At 36.9% G+C, this 25,780-nt stretch overlaps 1 protein-coding gene and 1 long non-coding RNA gene across 8 annotated transcripts in view; both read right to left on the bottom strand.

The window, feature by feature from the left end:
* Positions 1 to 8,521, bottom strand: part of LOC114288902 (uncharacterized) — a 38,845-nt gene extending 30,324 nt beyond the window's left edge. For all 7 annotated transcript variants that reach the window (XR_014343727.1, XR_014343729.1, XR_014343728.1 and 4 more), the window contains exon 1: positions 8,340 to 8,521. The gene's annotated coding sequence lies outside the window, so the exon portion shown is untranslated. The remainder of the gene's footprint in view (positions 1 to 8,339) is intronic.
* A 4,861-nt stretch (positions 8,522 to 13,382) lies between these two features.
* LOC145801903 (uncharacterized) lies at positions 13,383 to 24,625 on the bottom strand. Its single transcript, XR_014343726.1, has 3 exons — positions 24,354 to 24,625; positions 20,868 to 21,071; positions 13,383 to 13,898 (listed from the first exon to the last, which is right to left on the bottom strand). It is a non-coding gene; the product is annotated as an uncharacterized LOC145801903 (long non-coding RNA).
* Positions 24,626 to 25,780: the final 1,155 nt, after the last annotated feature.

The following is a 25,780-nucleotide window of genomic DNA, read 5'->3' as shown; positions in this document are numbered from 1 at the left end:
CACGTACGGTCTAGGAGACCTTAAATCCTTGGAAGGTGTAAGACCTTTAGTGTTCGCATTGTCGTACACTTCGAGAGCCGCGTGTTGTCGCGCATTCCATGCAACATGCATCACTTGCATCATTTGTATTTCAAAAAAAAACAAAAAAAAAACGTGCATAGTCATGCATACATTTTGCATTCCGGTCTAGGAGACCTTAAATCCTCTGAAGGTGCAATTCCTTCGGTGTTTGTCGTGCCCGAACGACTTTTCGGTGGTCTGGTAAAGCCACCTGTCTGTGCTTGCGATGAGTTCCTAGAAGACCAACTGGGACGGTGGAAACTAGAGTTCGAACGGCTTATGCCTAGAACGCAAAGGTTCGGGAGTTCCGAGACTAAAGTCTGGTTTAAATACCCAGAGGTTTACCCTCGGCTTGAAATCTGTATGGAAGCCCCATAGGTTGAGGCGGCATGTCTACGCCTCAGTTCTGGATACTGAACCAACCTAGTATATCACCCTGTTGGTAAGATAGGGAAAGTTGCAATCATAGTCATTGCATCATAGTGCATTGTCATGCATTTGCATTGTGGATTGCATGCATTCATTGCATCACCTTCCGTCTATGGCTTGCACCTTTCCAGGTTGAGCTTGGTCTGGTATGTGTCCTTACTTTTCATGTTAAAACACAGTTCTGTATGTGTATCGCGCCGATTCCACGTTGATATGTTGGTTGAGGGTTGCGGCACCTTTTCTGTGTTACACATGGCTCGTACGTGTGCATGCCTTTCCTAGGCAAGATTTGGTTTGGCTTGCGTGCCATATCCATTGTATCCATATCCATTCCATTGCATATTTGTAGATATTGCATTGTAGTTTGCATGCATTCATTGCATCACCTTCCGCCTATGGCTTGCGCCTTTCCAGGTTGAGCTTGGTCCGGTATGTGCCCTTACTTTTCATGTTAAAACACAGTTCTGTATGTGTATCGCGCCGATTCCACGTTGATATGTTGGTTGAGGGTTGCGGCACCTTTTCTGTGTTACACATGGCTTGTATGTATGCATGCCTTTCCTAGGCAAGATTTGGTTTGGCCTGCGTGCCATATCCATCCATTACATTGTAGTGTAATTTTTGCATCCGGCATTAGGATCGTAGTCCTTTCTCCAGCGGGTTGTTTCCCCACTTATGTCGATTCCACCCAATACTTGTTCTTCCGTTTGTCTACAATACTCATAGTTCAGTTGACCGTTCTATGGTAGACAGACTTGTTACCTCCATCAATCTATTTGACATAGGTGTGGTTTCGAACCGTTCGTGATTGGATCACGATTCAAATGCTTTGCATGTAGCTTGCATTGTCTCAAATACATTGCATCTTCATTTGCATTGTTTATACATTGTTTTGCATATATTGCATTTCGTTTTGCATCCATTTTGCATTGTCATGCATGTTGCTAACCATATTGCGTGTGTTAAGTTTGTTTTCTTTTCAGGCACGATATTGTATGTACGGTTCATTTGAAGCTGGTGCAACCAGACGAGCCGCACAGGTATTGTATCTCCCGAGTGAGACGTATTGAGAATTCCATAATTCTCTTACATCCTTTCTGCATTGTAGTGTAGTTTGGTATGATAGCTTAAAACTGTCGCATGTTTGCTTCATTACAGCTTTCTTTGCATGATCATAAGTTATGCTCGGCTCTGTGCATTGTCTTGCATTTTGCCCCTGCCTCCGGGCGCATACCTTATTTGTCTTGTATGTTTGTCTAAGTCTTCGGCCTTGTCAAAAATGGGTCGTCTTTGGGCTTTGACATTCACTCCCGTCATTGTTATGACTTTCGAGTTCTGTCAAAGAGGGGCAACTGTAGACACCCCATTTTTGACCGTCCTCAAGACTTGGACGTCACTGTTTGAACACACGGTGATCTTCCATGTTTGTGTTCGTTTGGAGTTCCCGGAGGTCTCGGCTCACGCGCCTTGCCTCAGGATCCCCGAACTTGACCACTTAGTGTCTGGTTTTGCACCAAACACTTGCATCTTGCCTTTGAGAGGCAGGGTAGGGCTTGTAGACCATCCCCACCCATCACCGGCAGTGGCTAGATGCCACCGGCTGGTTTTTGCTGCCACCGGCAATATAGTTTGCTGGTCGGCACTCTTTGTTGCCGGTCAGCACTATTTTGTGCTGGTCGGCACTTTGTTTGGCCAAGATGGCATTTTTTGCCGGCCGATTGCTGTTTATCTGCTTTTGCAGATATTTTCAGACAGCTGTATAGCTTTTGCTCCCCTCCATACACGTGTATGGAGGGATCTCCCTCTTGCAAAGCTTGTCTTGTAAGCTTTACAAGAGGCATATAGAGAGGGTCTCTCTCTAAGGCAAAAGGAGGAGCCTTTAGACATTTTTGAGAGAGAAAATACAGAGGAGTGCTCTGGTTTTCTAGGGTTAGGGTTAGACATACACAACCTATCTCTCTTTTCCTCTCATTTTGCACACTAGGTGTTTTGTGTCTCACTATTGCACACAAACACCTAGTGTTTCACCTTCCTCTTGGAGCTGAGGTTCTAAAGAGTGTGTTTTGAATTTTTTGTCTTGGATTCAAGCTCAAGGAGGCCATTGGAGCATCTTTGTTGAAGAAGGCATCAAGGGTGAGATCCTAGTCCTTTTTTTCCCCTTTTTTGCATCAATTTTCTACTAGTCTTAGAGCTGTTTTTGTGATTATTGTATAACATAAAAAAGTTCTATTTTTAAGCCCTCTTTATTGTTTATTAAGAGTGTTTTGTTGTTTGAGGGTTGTTGACCACCCTTAGGCCTTGAAAGGCCTCTTTTTGGACCATTTTGTGCTAGCTCCGGGATTTTGGTGTTGAGGTCTCTTAACCACTAAAATCTTGAGGGATTTCAGTGGTGAAGATGATGCTTTGAAGTCCCAAGAAGGAGAGGGCCACCCCCTCTCCTTGTTGTCCTTGAAAAGGGCATATTTTGGCCTCCTAAGGAAGCCTATGCTTGAGTGTGTGTTGAGCATGTTTGGTTTGTTTTTCATGCTTATATATCCATGATATAACATGATTTCAAGTTGGTTTTGGAACTCCATGCATGTTTAGCATAGTTGCCATGTAATGCCTTATTTGTGCCTTAACATGTTCTAGGTTGTTAGCCTTTGTTGGAGCATGTTTTAGGCTTGCACTTGTGAATTTTATGTGCTTATTTTGACATGTTTTAGCTCTGTCCATAGTCGTTTGGGTTGATCTTTGCATGCATTATATAGCTCCTTTGTATTTGGGCTTGTTGGCCTTGAGTATGTGCATGTGTAGCATGCCATCTTTGCATTGTTTTGATGATTTGGAATCATCCTACATGCCATTTCAGTCCCATTTCCATGCTTGTTTGATTGCCTTGCATGTCTCTTTAATGCTTTGAAAGCATGTGTTGCAATGCTCCATGTTTTGGCCATGGTGTATGCCTTTGTATTTGGGCCATTTAGATGCCATCTAAAGAGTCCTTTAGCCTTGTTTTAATGTGCTATAAACCTGTTTTTGGTCGCTTAATGCATGCCTTGTTTGGTCTTGTTAAGTGTAGCTCAATGCCACTTTGGTTTACTTTGAACACTTAGGCCATTTGGTGCATGCTTGGCTTGATTTATAACTTGATTTGGCATCATTTTATAACATGATTTTAGGGCTCATGTCGCATGCTAATTGTCCATGTTTCCTCCTTTCAAGTGTGCTTGAATGTTGTTTGATTCATGCTTAAGTGTTGGTCCTTATGCGCATGTGTGTGTGCATGCCATTTAGCCCTCACCTTTTAGCACAATGGCTACTGTTTTAGGCCTATTTTAGAGTCGCCTAATTCATGTTTAAGTCCATCTTTGCACTCATTTGTATTGCCATATGCATGCTTGTATGCTTGCATAAGTTAATTTCCATGCCATGTTGCATTCCTAGCTTGTATGCCTAGGTTGCATTGCATCTTGCATGCATTCCTTGTCCCTTGACTTGGGTGATAGGGATTGGGAGTTTTGTTCGATTGGTTTGCATTGCATTTGAAACCAAAGTTGCATACTTGGTTCTTTGGGCCATCATGCATAGAAATGCGTGATTGGTGGTCCGAGAATCGAGGCACATGTCCCTTTGAGTCATCACAATGATAAGAGACATGGTTGATGCATACATGCCTTGAAATATGCTGCCATGCCTTGTTTTGCCCTCTGTTGCTGTGAGTTGCAGGTTCTGCAGGAATACTCTGCCGACCGGCACTATTTTCTCTGCCGACAGCTTCAACTTTGTGCCGATGGCCATACAACACTGCCGGTGGAAACTTCATCTAGCCGGTGATGATCCCCTCTGTCCAAGGATGTAGTCCTGAGGTTTTGACAACCTCTAGAGGAGGAAGGGAAGGAAAACAGAGGCAGTTTGCGCATGGTGGCACGCTTCCCGAGGCGTTTTCCTGCTTTAATTAATTTGTTTAATTTGTTAATTAAATTTGTTAATTTGTAATATTAATTAGCTTGCGTAGTTAATTAATTTGTAATATTTATTCGGTCCCTCCGAGCGAGGGCAAATCTGTAATAAGTGTGTGTGGGTGGTGTGTATGTCTTCCAACCTCACTTCTTTCTTCCCTTTTACTTACCCGCTTTAATGGTTAGTATTAGGGCACGTTTAATTTAGCATACCTTATGCTATGCATGTGTGCATCCATGCATTTGTATTACATGCATTAGGCTCGGTACATCACGCTAACTGCATTCGTACTTCAAATCAAAAATTGAATATGTGATAATTGTGCATTTTCACATGACATGTCTAGGATTAGCCGAGCCTATCTTAGCGACATTTTGTATGCGATGCATTAGGCACTTCACATGGACTTGGATCATGCATGTTTGCTAACAAGTTCTTTGTTTTGGCACGGAGTACTATGTAAGTATTTCCGCTTTAGCATCTCGCATGTGTGTGAATGTTAACATGACAGCATGCTTAACATGTGGCTAGATGCTTATGTGTTAAAATGTTTTGAATGCCTGTGGGTGGAGGTGGGATTGTTTGAGTTGGAAAAACTCGTTGAAATCCGTATTTTAGCCTACTTGCGAGTAGCAAATTCCAAAGCATTTTCAAACCAGACGGATATGCAATGTTTATTTCCAAATTAGGCAATCTAGTCTATACTTGTTTGCTGTGCGCATAACATAGTAATTCTAGGCTAATAAATGGAATAAGAACACGTAAAGTTTTCAAAAACGGATATCACGGTTAGTAGAGGCCGGTCTTCGGACCGGGCGAAAGGGGGTGCTCATAGCTGACCTTCCCCGATCGTACCCAAGCTCCCGAGCCGAGACAACTCCGGTGATGACGGACATGTGGCCTTCGGCACCAAGTCAGGGTTTCCTAAATTCTCCCATTTTAAAATATTTAGGTGGCGACTCTGTATCTGGCAAAGCAGTCCATGTTTGATACTACTTTTTCAAAAATCTGTTTCTCAAAACGATTTGCCAGATTTGGACTCTTTGGTTCAGATTAAGAACCGTGACACAAATCGAGTCCGAACTGTAGTAGCGAGGTCCCTCCGCGGGCGCGTCTACAGAAGGGCCCCCTTTTTTTTTGGTTAGAATGTAGAAACTCATATTCTTGAATGAAGGCCATTTGATTCAACAGCAAGCATCTTAGAAAACGTCAATTTTTTTAAGTTTTCATGTCACAAGAACCTAACAATGATATCATAGGAGATAGGCACTTCAATCTATTTTCCTTAATGGTTCCATCAAACTTTACAAATGTTCAAATAAAAAAGTATCAAATAAGTGAATGAAGATTATTCAAATGCAAAAAGGCATTGAGAAAGCCATTTAATGAATTATTGCATTTCAATTTCATCATATGGCTTAATATTAATATTTTTCATTTGCTTTCCTAATCATTCATTTTTTTTTTCCGGCTATTGTTTCCTAATATGATTTTCATCAAGCACATTGCAGATTGGATTATTGTGATATTTGGTTGCCACAGCTGGGATAGGTACTTTTTCATCTTGTAGAGAAAATCATGAGGTATATTGAAGAGAATTCTAAAGGAACCAATGCATGGAACCATACTCACCACCACTATCATCGTCATAAGAATAGTAACAAGTTGAAGGATAACAGTTGAAAATTCTTGAAAATCCCGAGATTGTGATTTGTGATTATGATTCAATATTAAACAACGAAAAGCAATTCCCAATCAAACAAAAGTAGATCTAATCCAATTAAACGATAATTGAATTACATCTACAAAACAAACGACAAATCGGTAGAATAATATAACGTAGAAAAAATCACAATTGGAGCACCTCCAATTGTGATAAAAATCACTGGCCAAAACTACAAAACAATCCACTATGAAGACAAGAATTACACACGAGAACCCTCAATTACCTACTGAATCCATGTCCCGAATTGAACCGAATCCGATGTGCCTCTTCCATCACTGTCTTCACCTTAGAATTATCTTGCCCGATGTTGAATCCACAATGCCGATGTCAAGTCCACGACAATGAGCCACTCAGAAATCCACCAAAACTTCAGACCCACGTTCCCAGGAATCTACTGATGAACACCTCTCTCTTTGAATTTGTATTAAACAAAAGAAATCCCTTGATGATTGTCAATATGTAGTCCATTGATCCATTGATTACCCTCTATTCATCAAGGAAACCAATATATAAGCACCCTCTAATATAGAATACTTTGGTTGCTCTTCTCTCTGAGAATCTGGACAGGTTCAAATGATGACCAATACAAGATTCAACAGCGTTCTCTCAATGAAAAGAATGAAAGTACATTAGAAATGTCATCTCAAGGGAAGTTTTTAGGAGGGTCTGAGAAGCAAAATCTGCTTGGATCTCTTCTTTGGAAGGTAAGATGATTTAGTGGGTGCAACTTAGAGCCTGGGGGTGTGCTCTCTCCAATTCTCAGGTTCAACTCCCATTAGATGCTACCAACTCCTTGGGGCTATGTCTATGGGTTCTGTCTGAGATTTTCCTGATCCACATAGAGGGAGCACTTTGCGTGGGTCCCAAAATTAGTCGAGGTGTGCATAAGCTAGCTCAGACACCCGGTCATAAAAAATAAAAATAAATTAAAAAAAGGATGATTTACAAAATATCATGATTTCTTCTACATTTCCTGGCAGGTTAAGATCAACTTTGAACTAGATTGGTTTCTGGGCATTTCTTCAAATGTGAACCTAGAATTTTGGTCAGGCAACAGCAGGGCTAGACTAGAATTGTTAAAAACAAATGAAGAAAAAAGAGTTGTCTCCAGACAGAAATGTGTACAAACACATGAGAGATATATAGATCCTAATTGCATGAAATGAAATATGGAATGCTGTTTTTAATTTAGTTTTCTATTTGTTAAAGATCAAGAATAATTTTTAGTTTAATAGGTTAGCAAATAGAATTTTTTAAATTTATTTGAATTGCAAAAAATACAAAAATTTACTATAAAGGATTAGAGTTCTCAAATGGCTCTTGGTTAGAAAGACCCTTTGGTTTAATATATAGTATAGATAGATAGATGTACTTTCACTCCTAATAAAAATTGCTTGTTTCCCTCTTAAAATGTGTTCACGAGTTTGTAAATTTATGACTTATTACATTTTTTTATTGGACTTTCAGCTTTGGTGCACTTTTTCCCTTTGTACGGTGGTGATGGTGAATGGGAACTTATTCCTCTAACCCAAGGGGGTGTAGCACCTTGGTAAGACTTTGAGGCATAAGCCCTGAGGTCCCAGGCTCCATTTTCCCCAGGGCTAGCCACCGGGGCGACAGCACATATGGTTGGTAGGACGAAACTTTCACACCTGGGCGAATCGTACCCAGTATTAGGAGTGTAGGTTTGAATCTCCGCTTGTGTGTGAGTTCGTGACTTACCGCTACATGGTTGAGTGGCCCTGCTATATATACAAGGGAACTTTTTCTTTGTACCTTCAATATCATTTTTTCAATGAAATTTTCACTTTGTTGATAAAAAAAAAAAAAAAAAAAAAAGTAATGTGGAAAACAAAGTCAAGAACATAAGAGATTGTGGAACAAATGTAAATATCAAATGCACTTGTCCTTTTTAAAAAATAAAAATTATTACTTCATCTTGTTCGTTATTGACACTTAGTTTTGATCCTCACTTTTGCAATACACACTGACCATAGAGTAAACTTGGGGCATATAAACAACATACTTTTTAGCCACACAACATGTGTTTTTGACACAAAATACTGATGAGTACAAATATAATTTTACGCTCAGTCAATATGCTTTTTTACACACTAATAGGAATGGATAAAACCAAGCTAATCTTTTGCCAACACTAATTTCAAAAGATTAATAAGCTTACCTGAAGCTTGCTTCTAATCCCTTAAAATATCACGGAGCTTCTGTCCTGCCTATTCACTTGGCTTGCCACCAACTCAGGTATCGTCTGCAAATAAAAGATGGCTTACAGAAATGCTCCCTCTACACACCCAGATCCCAATGAATCTCCTTAACTGACTCTGCCTTCTTGAACATAGGTGACGACCTTCATCACAAATCAAAAAGAGAAACACTGATAAAGATCCCCTTGTCTCAATCCTCGAGATGGAACAATGAACCCATGTTTGCGCTCATTAATCAGCAAAGAATAAGATACAATAGAGATAAATCCTATAACCAACCAAATCCACCGCATTGCAGATCCCAACTTGCTCATAATAGCCTCCAAAAACGGCCATTCAACTCTATCATAGGCCTTGCTCATGCGAAGCTTTAGAGCCATATAACAATTTCTACCATACCTCTGATTTTTCAGATAATGCATGATCTATTGGGATTATAGAACAATTTCAACCACACCTCTAAAATTTTCTGTTTGTATATCATGATAACAATGATGGGAAATCTGTTTATAAATGAAGAGACCCCAATATGCCACTTCATTCTCTATATAAAATTCTGAAAAAATAAATTTTGTTTCTAAATAACTATTCAAATTACTAATGCCTGGTGAATAAGTGATATATTATGCGTATGCAACCTGGGAGGGTATGCTACAATACACACCCCTCTAAAAGGGGTGTAGCATGTTTGCATATCATTTTCCATGCTATTGCATTGCATATGCCATTGCCTCGGTTTGCGTGCCGTGTGCACGCATTTCGAGGCACTTCATTTTCATCCATCGGCCTCTTATGTGAGTGTGGTTGAGGCTCTCTCATGTTAGTATAAGTCCATGTATCATATTTAAGTTATGATAGTTTTGGTGTATCATTTTTTTTAATCCTGTATTGTACCGTATTGTGTATCATAAGATTTTTAACATCTTCAAAAATAGGTAAAATAAATATAGTCATGAAAAAAATATATATCTTTTGAGAACACATGAAAGTATAATCCTTAAAATTGCAAAATTTAGGTTACTCAAAATTTTACTCATTCTTAGTAATTTTGTAATATGATTTTCATATTATCTTCACTCTCCATTTAGGTTTTAATATTTAATTTACAACTGTTAAGTTCTCAAATAGTTTGAAAAGTTTAAGCTTTAACTGGTGTAAGTTGGCATAAATCTATAGTACTAGTACATCATACTTAAAACCATACTAGTATAAATTTGTCATAAAGGTAGACAAAAATAAAACAAAAAGTTGGATTAATAAGAAAATGAAAATTTATAACAATATTAATTTACATAAAACAAATTCAATTACTTGTTTCAAAATTGCTAAAAAAGTCTAAGTATTCATGTATCATATATGTTGTGATCTCGTACTATATTGTGTATTGTAATATACATTTAACTTGAGACACATATTGATGGAACGTTTTGATTTACCTCTAAAAATATCAACTATAAAATATGTATTATGAATCGTAAGATACCAAAAACACTAGAAAACAAGCATATCTAAGATAGATCTCCTTTATTTGATGTAGGGTTGAATCCAAAATGAGAAAAGAAAAGAAAATAAACAAAACATAAATACAAAGAAGAAAATACCTTTGGAAGTTGTATCATTACAGACTCAAAGGTCACCATAGACTAGAGTGTTGTCAATCATCACTTTCAGCCAACTGTTTCCAATGCTCTCTTGCTCTTCCTTAATCTTCCTGGCAGATTCCTCGGCATAGGGATGACAAGTGGCTACCTCAATTATCTGTAGAGTGAATATATCCCCCAAACAAGATGGTATTTCTTCTAGATATGCACACATTTCCAATGATAAGTGTTGAAGGCTTGGAAAGTGATCGGAGCAAATGATCCATTGCTCAAGATTGAGCCTTATCAGTTTCAAGGATTTGAGTCGATGAAAGCCCCCATCAATTGTTTCCCATTTCAATCCCCACGCAGCATTACTTTCTAATTTGAGAAGCTCAAGGTTAGGTAACAACAACCCAAGGATTGACATCTCCTCACACTTTATCCCTGTATATTTCAACGTTAGCCTCTTAATATTTACAGGAAACTTGACCCCTCGGAGATCGGTTGACTTAAGTAATGACAAATTGTGTAGCTTCAAAGTCTTTAGGTGTCTTAAAAATTCTAGATTAGGTAACACCAAATGCCTCGAATCTGATATCAGATATCCACAAAATCCCAGTCCTTGCCAATAAATCCTGAGCAGATCCACATGGGTCTAAGTTTGTGATGGTTCGTAGGTTTTCTAATACACAGGGATAGCTGTGATCCATTGCTGCTTCATCAGAACACAAAGACACAAAAAAAACTTACTCCTTTCATATGAAGATGCCTCACCTTCAGAATCGTCCAAAAATTATGTGACAGAATAACTTTTGTATATGTCAAAATGATAACTGTTTCTAGGTTTGAGAGATTGGATGTTGATGGAGGTAATTTCCAGTAACCATCCAAAATAATTGCCAAATACCTTAAATTAAGAAGCTGTGTTATGTTGGTTGAAAAGAAGGTACTCTCGTACCAGAAGCACAACACTCTAAGAAGTTTGAAGGTCCGGCAAATAAACGAGGACACATCATTGAACGTATAGTTCAAATAATCAATTTCTTCTACTGAATCATTGTTGAAGCACAAGAATGATTGAACAACTGCTGGGGAATAAGATTCAAAGGCAACATGATCAAATTGTTCTAAGAAGTCAGAATGGATGCACAGGCGACAATGGTTATTTGTTTTGTAGTTACTTGAAGAATAAGGATAAGCATCTTTATGATTGTGAATCCAATGTAGAAAATTTATTTCCTGGCTTTCTTCAAGCATAAATCATGCAAAAGATCATGCATACGACATGCTTTAATTCAACCATCAACCTTTTTTCGAGCAACAATTACTACACTTCTCTAAATTAGATTCATTAAGTAACCCTTCGCTACTTCCTCCAAGCTTTTCTGGTCAATTTTTTGTATAAACCCCTCAGCTATCCATAACCAAATTAATCTCTGTGCCGAGATTTCTTGATCTTCTGGAAATGCTCCTAAATAAAGGAAGCATGGTTTCAAGCAACGAGGCAAGTGATTGTAACTCAGTGCTAGTGTGTCCAAGTACTGGTTTGGATCACCAACAATGTACGAGCTTACACTTTGGGAAACTTGTTTCCAACACTCTTCTGTCTTCTTGTTCTTCGCAAGAAAACCTGCAATTACAACAATTGCAAGTGGAAGCCCTTTACATTTTTCATTATTTGCTTCCCAATTTCAATTAGTTATGAAGGGCATCTTTCTTTCTGAAACACCTTCCATTGAAATAATTCCCAACTTTCTCCTTCATTTAGAAAACGAATACAAGGAGGTTGGTTATCAGGTGAGGCATGCATAGCCACCTCTTTGTGATGACTACTAAACATAACTCTACTTCCAATGTTGTCATTTGGTAAATACATTTTAAGATCGACCTAGGCAGCAATATCCCAAATATCATCAATGACAATGAGATATCTCTTCCCCTTAAAGTGCTTGTACAACTTTTCGCCTAACATTTCATTGCTCATGTTTGTAACTTCATTGGTAAGGAGATTAACAAAATGTAAAATGTTCAACAACATTTCTCTTTTTTTGGGTACTTGAGAAACATAGATCCATGCTTGAATATGGAAGTAGTGTGTGATGTAAGGATCATTGTACACTTTTCTGGCTAAAGTTGTCTTACTAAGTCCAGGCATCCCAACAATTGATATAATGTGTAGCTGCTTCTTCCCTCCAGCAAGTTGCTCTTTTACAGTCAATGCCTCATCATCAAAGCCCACCGTAATTTCTTCTACTACCATGGTTCTGTTCTCCATTGATGGCACTCCATCAGAGGACTTTCCAGCTTGTAGGACTTGGACCTGATATATCTTGTCATAAAACTGCATCACTTTTATCTAAATGGGCTTAATCTGTTCCATGATATCACTGAGGTTTAAACGAAAATCAAAGACAAAGCCAATTTTCTTACCCTTGTTGCTGTCCCTTTGCCTCAGAACGTTGGCCTCAAAAGAGCGGATGATTTCTCCTGTCTTGCAGGCCACACAGCTAATTTGCATTGCCAGGTTTTTCGCTTCATCGTTCTGCTTATGCAGCTGCTTCTCCCCCATATCCTTGAGAATGGCTCCTAGGAATCTTATATCATAGTAAACAGATTGGATTTGATGGCTTCTCATTTGCAATCAAATTGTCTTCACTATTTATTAGCTGCTTCAGTTCCTTCATGCTAGAATCCATAACAATTCCATCCATCACTCATCTCTTTCTCTCACACTCACATACAGGCACAGCTGTCTCTCTCTCTCTCTCTCTCTCTCTCTCTCTCTCTCAATTTCTGTGGTCTGAAAAAGGAGTAGAATTGGGACTTAAATCAGAAAGACTTGTGGCAATTCATCCCCACTGCCACCCATTCCCACCACCATCCACAGTGCAAAAAATCAAAGCCCAGAAAAAAAAAATTAAAAAAAAAAAAAAAAAAAGCAGCAGCAGAAATCAAGCCAAATACCAGAAATCAATGATTGGTTTGAGGCAATTCATCAAACAGCTTGTAGCCTGTGATTTTGAGAGTACCTTGAAATGGGTCATTTTGCTAACAGAATATTAATTTATTAGATAAATTACATCGTTAGTCCCTGTAATTTGCTCCTTGTGTCATTTTGCTCTATGTCATTTCAATTAGCTCAATTTTGACACTTCATTTTAAATTTTGTATCAATTTAGTCTAATTGATAACGCTGATTACGATTTTTGAAAGAAAATAGTCACTGAGTTTATTAATGTTAACTCACTAAATTGAACGAGTTTAGAATTTTGTCTATAAAAATATGATGCTTATGTGTGCATTTTCTATATATATATATATATATATAAACACAATATATATATATTATAATCAATTGAACCAAATTAAAACAAAATTATAAATTTAGAGTTAAAATTGAGCCAATTGAAATTAGAAGAATCAAATAACATAAGGGTAGAAAAAATATAAGGACTATTGATGTAATTTGTCCTAATTTATTTCATTAACAACGGGTAGCCATTATTACTTAGAAAACAACAAAGTAATTAGGGAACTCTATAATGACTTCTTTTTCTTTTTTTTTTATAGAATAAAAGGTTCACATTGAATCACATTATTCTCTATAGAAATTATGTATAAATTTTTCTGTAAACAAGCACTTACAAACAGTTTTATTGCAATCTATACTCCTATTGAAATTTTGACCGCAAACAAGTCATGGAATAAGATTCCAACAGTTTCCTCACAAACAGTTAAATAACAGAAAAGCACTCACAAACAGTTATATTACATACAAGCACACTTAACTAACAATTTCTAGCACAATAATGCTGAATCAAACTCTCAATCTCCATGCCCAATTTCTAGTACATTTTCTCTGATAGCACCTTCGAAAACTCAATTTTTGTTTGGTTCAGAACAGGGGAGGAAAGCTGAAGGATGACAATCTTCATCCTGAAACATATCAAAGTGGTTTTACAATTTCAGCCAAAGGATAATGTTATGTAAATCAATATATGTACTACCAAAACAATGCAATTCAACTTCAGAAAAAAATAAAATTCACCTTGAAGTTGCAATCCTCATTAATCTTCCCATGTTAAATCTCAAAAAAAGAAAAACAAAAGAACATGACAAAAAAATAAAAGCAGCACAAAGGACATGATATTATTAGATGTTTCAATGCACTAGCTCAAAGGTTAGTCTAGAATGTTTCACTTCGTTGATCAAGATTTTTGGCCATTTGTTTATCATGCGGAATACTTAATTAGGATAGGTATGATATGAAAATAAGAAGGAACAAAATAGAAATTGCTAATCACATGTACACACAAAAACACAAGATTAAAGGTGGTTCATCCCAAAACTAGGCATACGTCTATAGTCATTGTGATTATTCAATGATTAGTGAAAAACCTAAGTGATTTGTGATTCGAAACAGATTTAATTGTAACAATCCCCAAACAAACAAAACTAAGAATCTAAATCATCTAACACATACGAAAGTGATTTAGATTGTTGTTTCACAATTAATAAATCGATAGGAACAATTTTTTATGAGGAAAAAATCACAGTTGGAGCACCTCCAATTGTGATAAAAAAAAAAACTACTGTCAAAACGCCACTAATCAATCTACTATGAAGAATGAAAATACACAAAATTACCAAACAATTTACCTAACACTCTGTAAAATTGCCTTCAACAACTTGTGTAAAATTGCCTTCAACAACTTGTACCTCTTTCACCAATGCCTTCGTCTTGAAATTGATTAGTCTAATGTTGAATCCACAACACCCATGCCGAATCCATGACAACGAGCCACTTCAAACTCCTTCAAAACTTTCACGCTCGAATCTTCGGAATCCACTGAACAAGAACTCTTTGATATGAATGATCAACCAACCCTTTGATGTAAACGATTTAGATCATGAGACAAACTCAACAAGACATCAAAGGAAACAAGTAAAAAACCTCCAGAGAGAAACCCTAGCCTTCAAGAATTTGCTCTAGAAGATATAACCCTAAATTCTGCCCTTTGCGTAGCTTTATAGAGAACAGGGCCGTGAAGACCGCTCGAGCCATGGAATGGTCGCTCAAGCGGTGTGCCTCATATGCGTGAACTCCACTAGTCACTTCGCTCAAGCCACCAATAAGTTCACTCAAGCGAACATTGAAACATCTTAGAACTTTTGCAGGTTGACTCAATTTCTGGGAGATAGGATTCTTCGCTCGAGCAACCATTCCTTCACTCGAGCGGTCTAAGACAAAACTAAACACTGATTACAAATAGAGAAAATGTTTGTTCGTGGAATTGACAACATAAGGGACCTTGAGCAACCAACCTAGTTTTGTTCCTAACCACTGTACCATTTTCATCAGATTTATTTTTAAATATCTATTTGGTACCTATTACATTCATATCTCTAGGTCTAAGAACAAAAGTCCAAACTTTGTTACGTTCAAATTGACCAAATTCTTCATGCATAGCATTAACCCAACTATCATCTAGTAAGGCCTCTTTTACATTTTTAGGTTCAATTAACGAGACATAACACATATGAGATATCTCCTTCCGAATTTGTTTTTCGATTTTCATTCTAAGACACTCCCAATCACTTGTTGTATCAAATGATTCGGCTTCACCCTTGCTGATGGCTTCAAGATAGGACTGGTAATGACTTGAATATCAGTGGTGGTGTCTCTTTATGTACTTTTTGGACTGGGGCTTGCGATAGGAGTTGGTGCTTGTTTGCCTTCTTGAGTTTTGCCTTGTGCTTCTCCTTGATTTTGTGGTGCCATATCCAGAATTTGGGGGTCACCATCTTCTTCCTCATGTACAGATGCAATTGGGGTGCCTGTGCCATCTACAACCACATTGATAGATTCCATTATAGATAAAGTATGAAGATTATTGACACGGAAGGCTCTACTTGTGGTTGAAGAGTCAAATTTGCCCAAGGGCTCTCTATTTTTGAAAATATAACATTTAATCCCATAAGTTTTGAAGTATTTTACATTAGGTTTCAACCTTCTCCACAGTTCATATGGAGTTTGTAATGTGTCAGACATTAAATACACATGATTCACCACATAAACAATGGTATTTAAGGCTTCAGCCCAAAATTTGGGATGAACTTTCTTACTAAGGAGCATGACCTCAGCCATTTCTTGAACGACAATGTTTTTCCTCTCAACAACTCCATTTTGTTATGGGGTAATGAATGCAGAAAATTCATGCTTAATGCCATGCATATCACAAAAATCCGAAAATGAGCTATTTATTTTCAAATTCTCGACCATGATTAGTTTGGATTCTTATGATATGTCCGATAGAAACACCTTATTCATTTTGGATTTTAAGGACTAAGGATTTGAAAGCATCAAACGTATGTGATTTTTCTCTTAAAAAATTAACCCATGTGAAACGAGTATAATCATCAACAGTTAAAAAAATATATCTTTTACCTCTAATGCTCTCAGTACGAGTGGATCTCATAAGATCCATATTAACAAGCTCAAGAGGATGCTTGGTTGTTAAGCTATTCACCTTCTTGTGAGAGGCACGCATTTGCTTCCCCAATTGACATGGCCCGCACATTTGGCTTACAGTCTTACCCATTTTGGGCACTCCTCTCACAATCTTCACATTTATTTTTTGAAAATAATACTTCATGATGTGAGTCACACATTTGACTAATACTCAAAAGCAGTGTTTTAAAAAGTTCTAGGCGCATCGAGGCGCCAAGGTCACCTACAGCCTAAGCGTTGAGGCGCGAGGCGAGGCACGCGCCTCACCAAATCAAAGCGCAAGTTATAGAAGTTAAGCAAAATATTAATATAGCACAATTTTCAACATAAGCAAATATTTAATATGTATATTTTTAATTTTTTTAATAAGAAGAGAAGAAGAAAAAAAACAATTAATTTTTTTAATATATATATATTATTTTATTTATTTATTATATTTTTTAAATAATGTGTTTCAGTTAATTTTTTTATTTTATTTTATATACATGTGTATTTTTTTTTTATTACTATGTATAAGTGTATATTATATTTTACATATTTTTTTTTTAATCAACAAATGCCTAAGGGTGTGGTTATATATTATATATTATATTTTATATTATTTGTAAGTATAGCAGATATATTTTATATTTTATATGGCTAAGGGTGTGGTTAGGATGAGGTGGATTACAAATGCCTAAGGGTGTGGTTATGTAAGTACACCAGTATAGCAGATATATTTTATATTATCTAATATCTGTAAGTATATTATATAATAGGTATTATATAATATTATATATATATATATATGAATCAGGAAGATAAAGAAAGAGACAGAAGAGAGAGAGAGAGAGAGAGATTGCGATCGCGAGGGAGAAGGCGAGAGAGAGTGATCGCGAGAGAGAGCGATCGCGAGAAAGACAGAAGCAAGAGAAGATGACGAAAGAAGAGAAGACGAAGCAGAAGAGAAGAAACAGAGAGAGAAGAGAAGCAGAAGAGAAAAAGTAGAGAGAGAAGAGAGCAGAACTTGCGTGGCGTGGCGCGTACTCGTCGCGTCATCTTCTTCTTCTCCACTAGGGTTTTTTTTTTTTATAATGTTTTTGCTCTTTTGACTCACGTTTTGAAAATTTTATATTGTAAATGTGATTTCATCCCATGTGGGTATCCACACAAAAAGCCGAGGCGCACAAGGCGCTCGCCTTGCGCTTCGTAATAAGGCGCTCGCCTCATCGCCTAGGTAACGCTTCCCCTATGTCGCCTCGCCTCACCATGCCTGAGGTGCAAAGCTACGCCTTGCGTCGCCTTGAGCATAGGCGTGCGCCTAAGCACGCTTTTCAAAACACTGCTCAAAATATTAGCTTTAAGGCCGCCAACAAGCAATACATTCTCCAGATTAGGAAGACCGGGGACACTTATAAAGCCCTCCAATGACTCTAGAAGTGCCACCATCTCCAAAGGTAACAATTCCTCCTTCATATTTCTCAAGAGATGTGAAGTAGGATTGGTCACCTCACATGTGACGAGAGCACCCACTATCAAGATACCACATGTGCAAGTCATGTGCTTTCAGTGCAATGTGAACAACAAAACAAGTAAGATCACTCTTTCTTACACATAACTTTTTGGTCTTCACAGAAGGGGGACTGGCATTCTTGGTAAATGTCTTAGCGTTGTGAACACCATTATGAATCCTGGTATTCTGCCTAGACATGCTAGGTTGTCTCCTAACCCATGAAGTATTAGAATTTCTAACTTTTTGGTAGACTCTACCAAATAACTCAAAACAATAAGGGCGAATGTGGCCATACCTACCACAATGATGACAAATAAAAACAGGTTTTACCTCCCTTTCTTTGGTCTTACCATCTTTAGGTTGATGGAGAGGCTTGTCATCCTATTAAATCTTCAGCTTTTCCTTGGCTTGAGTTGTAGGAGCCTTTCTTTTTTGCTGTGTTGCATCACCGTAGCCTATCTCACTTCTGTCACCACCCATTTGTTGAGACCTAATGATGTCTTCAAGAGTCTTTCATCCTCTATTCCACATATCAATTGTGGCTCTAGCATTTTTGAGTTCTTTCCCTTTCTAATTGAGCAGCTCTTCCATGGCAACTTGAGACATCTCGAGAGATTCAATTTTCTCTTCATCTGTGGCATAGATTTTTAGAAGTTCATTCCTCTCGGTCTCACAGGTCAGAAGCTTTGCACAGAGAGCTTGTCTATCATTTGAAATCTTGATGACATCCTTTTCAGCTGCAGAAATCTCCTCCTTTAACTTGACATTCTCACCTTCACATGCTTTGAGTTTGATAGTGAGTTTGTCATTCAACTTGGACAAGTTTAGAGATTCGTTGTATAGCTTTTCATACGCTTGCTGAAGTTCTTCACCATCTATCTCATCATTATCCTCTAAGGTTTCATCATCTTTTTTTTGTTCTTCTTTCTCCTCGAGAGCATCCAGTCAAGCGACTAAGGCACTAATGTGGGTATTACTGGATGGCTGTGAAGATGACTTTGTTCTTTCATGAAATTGCATAAGAACAACCCATGCATCTTTGGCATTGTTGCTATGACAGATCTGATCTTGTTCTCCTTCAGAGAGTGCATCTCGAATGGTGTCCAGGACTCTTTCACTGCTCTCCATGTCAGCCCTTTCAACATCACTCCATTCCTCAGTCGGCTTGGCAATCTTTTGATTGGTGTCTGGATCGATCACAAACGGTGCCTCAACATTCTCCTCAATTGTGTGCCAACCTTCAGGATCCCAAGCTCGGAGATAAACTTTCATTCGGCACTTCCAGTACAGATAATTACTCCCATCAAAGGTAGGAGCACGATGCAGATTAGGCCCACAAGCAAACTCAACCAGCTTGGGAGTTGATTGAGTGAAGCTAGAGTAGAATGCCATATACGTACTATCTCCGTCTTCACCAGATTTGGTTTCCTCAGCTTCTTGCTCTGACCCGCTTTCGTCATCCCAAGTCACTGTGTAGACTTTCTTCCGGTTCTTTTTTGAAGGACATTCAAGAGCAATATGCCCAAACCCTTGGCATTCATAACACTTGACTCCTTGTCCTCTCATAGTCTTCTTTTTAGTCTTCAGAGCAACTTTGGGTTGAACAACTTTGGGTTTATCAACCCCCTTATCTTTAGAGCTAGAGTCCTTGAAATTAGGCTTCTTTTTCTTTAATTTTTTTTTTAAAAATAGTTTAGTAAACATAGCCGTCATTTCGAACTCTAGATCAGTTTCTACCTTCGGGTTCTTAGCAGTCTCATGAGCACTAGTAAAGATCACACTATCTTTTTGTTTTTTCTTTGAAATTAAATGGGCTTCATAAGTCTGTAGGTTTTCAACCAACTGATCAAGCTTAAGGTTCTCAACATCTTGAGCCTCCTCTATAGCTGTCACTTTTGATTGGAACCTATCGAGTAAGGATCTCAATATTTTTCCAACCATTTTAGATTTAGGGATTTTTTCACCGAAAAAATCCAAAAAGTCAAAAAGTCACTATCCTACTTAAGTCACATCACCTCTCTACCACATCACTTCAAACCCAACCCATACCATACCCAACTCATATTTCACAAAAAGTCAAAAAGTGCACTTATTTAGATCATCCCAAACCACCCCTAAGTTTAGCATAAAAATCATCAAACGTCTCATCCCCGCGCATAAAAAGGGTTTCAAAAGAGGAGGTGAGATGTTGAAGTTTTGACCTTTTAGCAGCAGTAACACCCTCGTGAATAGTTTCAAGAATGTCCCAAGCCTCTTTTGCTACCTCACACGTACAAATACAACGAAACTCTTCAGGTGTGACGGAGCAAAAGAGAATTGAATGCTTTACTAATCCAACTCGAATTCTGATAATCAATTATATCCCATTTATCAATTGGTTTAGGAATATCAACACCATCGATGGTAACCATAGGTTCACTCTGTCCATAGATAACAGAGCGCCAAACTTTCTCATCAATTGATTTTAAAAATGCCCTCATACGAGCTGTCCAATAAGAATAGTTTGTTCCATCAAGTAAAGGAGGTCTATGGGTCGAGTTACCATCGCGAATCGAATCTATTAACATGAATCACAAAAAATCACTCCTATAGTTTTTTTTATTTTATTTTAAAAAATGAGTGACTTGTTCTAATACCAATTGAAAAACCTAAGTGATTCGTGATTCGAAACAGATTTAATTGCGACAATCCCCAAACAAACAAAATTAACAATCTAAATCATCTAGCACATACGAAAGTGATTTAGATTGTTGTTTCAAAATTAATATATTGACACGATTTTTTACGTAGAAAAAACCACTGTTGGAGCACCTCCAATTGTGATAAAAAAAACTACGGGCGAAACGCCACTAATCAATCTGCTATGAAGAATGAAAATACACAAGATTACCAAACAATATACCTAACACTCTGTAAAATTGTCTTCAACAACTTGTGCCTCTTTTACCAACGCCTTCGTTTCAGAATTGATTAGTCTAATGTTGAATCCACAACACCCACGCCGAATCCACGACAACGAGCCGCTTCAAACTCTTTCAAAGCCTTCACGCTCGAATATTCGGAATCCACCGAACAAGAACTCTTTGATATGAATGACCAACCAACCCTTTGATGTAAACAATTTAGATCATGAGACAAACTCAACAAGACATCAAAGGAAACAAGCAAAAAATCTCCAGAGAGAAATCCTAGCCTTCAAGAATTTGCTCTGGAATATCTAACCCTAAATTCTGCCCTTCGCGCAACTTTATAGAGAACAGGGCTACGAAGACCGCTTAAGCCATAGAATGGTCGCTCAAGCGGTGTGCCTCATATGCGTGAACTCCACTAGTCACTTCGCTTGAGCCACCAATAAGTTCACTCGAACTTTTGCAGGTTGACTCAATTTCTAGGAGATAGGATTCTTTGCTCGAGCGACCATTCCGTTGCTCGAGCAGTCCAAGACAAAACTAAACATTGATTACAAATAGAGAAAACGTTTGTTCGTGGAATTGACAACATAAGGGACCTAACAATCAGAAAAAAATTACAACCAAGATACATAGATAGCCACCCAGCAATTACATATACTTCGTTGGATTTGCAGTTGAATGGTTAATATTCAATAGTTATCAGAATCAACACTTCCCAACAAGGATTGGGTAGCAAGCCGAGGATCAACATCCCCTCCTCCACTTTCATGATTTTTCTTAATGTCAAGTTCTTAAACTCCCATTTGGAAAAATTTACGTTTATAATTTTTTTTTTTGTTTATGTTTACAAAAATTTAAAAAACAAAAAGGGGGAAACTTGTTTGGTGTTTAATTTTTTTCTCCAAAAAATGGAGATTACTAAATTTTGATTTTTTTTTTGGTTTTGTTTTTGTAAATATTTTTGGAATGTGTGATATATAAGTATTAAATAACAATATCCATGTGGATTAATACATACAGAACGTTTGTGATATTTGGCAATGACCTATTGTCGTGTTGGTTATGATTTGGTTATACATATTGTGATGTTAGTTATGACTCGTTGTAACGTTGGCTATGACATAATTTTGGTTAAGATCCAAAAGATCTTTGGTTATACCTTATGACTCATTTTTTATTTATTTAAATTATGACTGAAACAGATTCATTTATGATATTTACAGTAATTAACCCTCATAACTTACATATAGTACACATCCTTCACCGTAGCATAACCCGTCTACAAATCATACTATGCAAATATATATATATATATATATATATATATTATAATAAAGTAGAATGGTTTTTGAAAATGTTTCGTTTATATTTAGTTAGAATGGTTGAGATCAATCCGTCTATGAGATTAACGGTTGGATTTGCTTGACCAAAAATAAACTTCTTGCCATAGAAACTTCAACACTTTCCTAGCATATTCATGTCTTTTTTTTCTTTTTCTCTTTTCCTGTTTTTTTTCTCTATTCTTTCTTCCTAACCATTTGCAATTCACTCTTTCCTTTTCTTTCTTTTTTTTTTCCTGTATAAAAGGTAGGATTCCCTGTTCATGTAAATTTGAATGAGTTGACTATAATAATTGGTTGCCCTATATTTGTTTTTATGTTGTATTTTCACTCCTAATAGAAATTGCTTATTTTCCTCCTAGAATGTGTTCATGAGTTTGTAAATTTCTAACTATTTTCTTGTTGGACTTTCAGCTTTGGTGAACTTTTTCATTTTGCATAGTGCTGTTGGTGTGGGAACCCATTCCTATCCCTTCCCTACCATCACATAAACCCCTGTCTCCCTTGCCATTGTTCGTAGCTTGGCCAAAAGCAGAAGTGATAGTGGATGAGAGAGTTATTATATATTATATTGTTCTTAAATATTATATAAATTATATTGTTCTTATATATATATATTATATTATCTTGTTCATAGTTTGTTTAGTTTTTTTTCCTGATTATTATTTTTTTCATTGTAGATTCAACAGGTGGATCCGATGACGATGGAAATGGGATATCTATGTTATTGACTAAACGTTACTTTGACTATATACTTTTTAAAATAAGTTAGGAGGTCTCCTCTCTACCATTTTTTTTATTAGACCATATATATATATATATATATATATTTTTGATTGAGCTCAATTCAACAATTAAGGTAAGGTTATTTTTTTTAATCAGTCCTAAAACTCAATTTTGATCATTTGGTTGTGTACAATATTTTTTAACTCATCTAAAGTAAATTGCAATTACATATAAATCGGGAATGAAATGGGAAGAGATAGGTCAATTGTATGAGAGTGATTGATTTTAAGTGGTGTCAAATTATGTTATGAGTGCCTTCAGACATAAGTAATTCGCTAGTATATATAAGAAGAAGAAAGTTGTTATATAGGGTTATTCTCTAATTAATGGACAAAATTTGAAAGGTATTCCCAAATTGATCATTAAAATTATAAAAATGAAAATAAAAATAGATGAGAACCAATAATGTGATGACACATATATTTTTACAATATAAAAATTCATAAATTTGAGAAAAATAGATTGAGGTTTTCGTCAACAAGGACTTTACAACATGTTTATATATATATATTAGTATAGACATAGATATAGATATAGAATTTCTCATATATATAGGGAAATTCTATAATGTACACCTCTTTTCGGGATGTGCACCACATACCCAGTTAGACGTTTATGATTTTTGGGTATGACTCATTGTATTGTAGGTTATGACTTATTGTAATGTTAGTTATGACTTAGTTATAACTTCTCATGGTTTTGTTTTGGTTATGACAGGAGAAGTCTTTGATTATGCCTTAAGTGGTGTTTGGTTATAACCCTTAGTTATGACTTGGTTGACTCATTGTGATGTTAGTTATGACTTAATGTGATTATGATTTTAGTGATGATAGAAAAGGTTTTTGGTTAGGATTTACGTGGTGTTTGGTTTATGACCCATTTTATTTATTTTTAATTATGACTAGAAAATGATTTAGTTGCGACGTGTGATATTAACACCACAAATATCATAATTTGCATATGTAAGCACCCCAAAAAGGGTCCCTATTATAGCATGACCCATATAAGATAGAGAAAAGAATATGTTAAAGAAAAGAAAAGATTAAACATAAATATAAATATAAAAAGAGTAATGTTAGGCTTCATGAAAAAAATACCATGAAAAGTTTCATGAAGATTTTCTACCCTCGGATATGTGATTGCATAACACACAATAAAATATCACAAACTAATCCAAGGGTGGAGAATTTTCATGAAGCTTTTCATGGTATTCTAGCCTTCATACCATGAAAAATTTCATGAAAATTCTCCGTCATTGAATATGTGATTGCATAACACACAATAAAACATAGAGAAAAGAATATGATAGAGAAAAGAAAATATTAAAAATAAATATAAAAAAGAACATACCTTTTGAAGTTGCATCATCAATACACTTTGACTGAAAGGTCACGCCAAGCGTTCCTAATCAACATTTTTAGCAAACAATGCTCTTGTACTCTTTTTTAATAATGATTAAGGTAGCCTTTTGTCATCCCTCTATCGTGGAATCTGCCAGGAAAATTAAAGAAGAGCAAGAGAGCAATGGAAACAATTGGCTGGAAGTGCTGATTAGGAATGTTTCGAGTGACGCAGAAATATTAAAAAGGACCCAGATGCAACATTGGAAGTGCTTCTGGTGGGTCCTTTTTAATATTCCTGTGTCACTCGAAGCATTCCTAATTAGCACTTCCAGCCAATTGTTTCCATTGCTCTCTTGCTCTTCTTTAATTTTCCTGGCAGATTCCACAATAGTGGGACGACAAAAGGCTGCCTTAATCATTTGTAGAGTGAGTATATCCGCCAAACTAGATGGTATTTCCTTGAGATTGTCACACGATTCCAACAGTAAGTGCTGAAGACTTGGAAAGTGACTAGAGCAGGTGATCCATCGCCCAACATTGAGGTACTTCAGTTTCAAGAATTTGAGTTGAGGAAAACCCAATCAGTTGTTGCCCATTGCGGTCCCCAACAAACCTCACTTTCTAATTTGAGAAGCTCAAGGTTGGGTAACAACATCCCAAGGATTGATATCTCCTTCCACTTTGTACCTGTATTTCTGAAGGTTAGCCTCTTAATATTTGCAGGAAACTTAACCCCTCGGAAAGTGGTTGGTTGACTGCAAAAATTGTTGTATAGCTTCAAAGTCTCAAGGTGTCTTAGAAAGTCTAGATTAGGAAACATCCAACGCCCTAAATATGATATCATAGGCCCACAAAATCCAAGCTTTGTCAGATAAGGAGTCCTTGCTAATAAATCCCGAACAGCTCCACAAGGATTTAAGTTTGTGATGGTTCGTAAGTTTTCTAATATACAGGGATAGCTATGATCCATTGCTGAACTTAAAGACACAGAATATTTCTCTCCTTTAGTATAAAGATGCCTCAACTTCGGAATTGAAAAATCTAGAAATCCCCTAGATGTTGATTTGTGATTATGTATCAAATTTAAGCAGAATATAACAATCCCAATCAAACAATCAAGACAAAGAAACACAACGATTTTACGTGGAAAAAACCACAATTGGACACCTCCAACTGTGATAAAAAAACCACGGGCAACAGCCACAAAAACAATCCACTAAGAAGATTTAAAGGAATTACACAGGTATACTCTCAATTACCTAGCGAATCCACGCCTGATTGAACCAACCTCTATGTGCCTCTTCCAACCCGTCTTCACCTCAGAATTGTCTTTACGATGAGCCACTTCGAAATCCACCAAAGCTTCAGGCTCGAATTCTTCAGAATCCACCGAAGAACAACTCTCTCTTTTGTAGAACAAAACACAACCTTTGA

This window comes from Camellia sinensis, chromosome 11 (genome assembly GCF_055761805.1).
Source record: "Camellia sinensis isolate YWXY chromosome 11, ASM5576180v1, whole genome shotgun sequence".
NCBI classification, from domain to species: domain Eukaryota; kingdom Viridiplantae; phylum Streptophyta; class Magnoliopsida; order Ericales; family Theaceae; genus Camellia; species Camellia sinensis.
The sequence above is the reverse complement of the archived record's forward strand: the minus strand, read 5'-3'. Positions and strand labels throughout refer to the sequence as shown.